Source organism: Oncorhynchus kisutch, linkage group LG15 (assembly GCF_002021735.2).
Source record: "Oncorhynchus kisutch isolate 150728-3 linkage group LG15, Okis_V2, whole genome shotgun sequence".
Classification (NCBI taxonomy): Eukaryota; Metazoa; Chordata; class Actinopteri; order Salmoniformes; family Salmonidae; genus Oncorhynchus; species Oncorhynchus kisutch.
Window position 1 is genome coordinate 11,395,247 of NC_034188.2, and position 652 is coordinate 11,395,898.

A 652-nucleotide genomic window follows, 5' to 3' on the forward strand; every position below is an offset into this window, starting at 1 on the left:
CAGGGACAGACACAGGGTTTACTGAAGTATTAATTTCGGTTAGATTTAATCAGTCATCTTCCTGTGTTATTTGTGTGCTTGTGCTCCTCTTAACCCATTGAGTCAAGAGAGCAGTGCTGCTTCGGTTTTGCTTGAGACATCTCTATGCAGCATGACAGTTCTGCAGTCCCTCCCCAAACACTCCTTCACTATGTCCAACCCACCAGCACCTTCACACACCACACACACACACACACACACACACACACACACACACACACACAACACACACACACACACACACACGCACGCACGGCACACCACGCACAAACACACACACACACACACACACACACACCACACACGTCACGACATCACACACACACACACACACACACACACCAACCCGCACGCACACACTCACACCACAACACACGCACACACACGCACACACACACGCGCGGGCGTGGCGCACACACACACGAACATGCATGCACACACCAACACACGAGAATACGCATGCCCACACATACACACACCGAACCATGCCATGCACACACACACACACGGAATACGCCATGCACACACGCACACATCGCCCAACCCAAGGCTGACTAACGTCCACTTCTCTCCATATGTTCTACGTCCTCATCAGATAAGACCCCCATGTTTT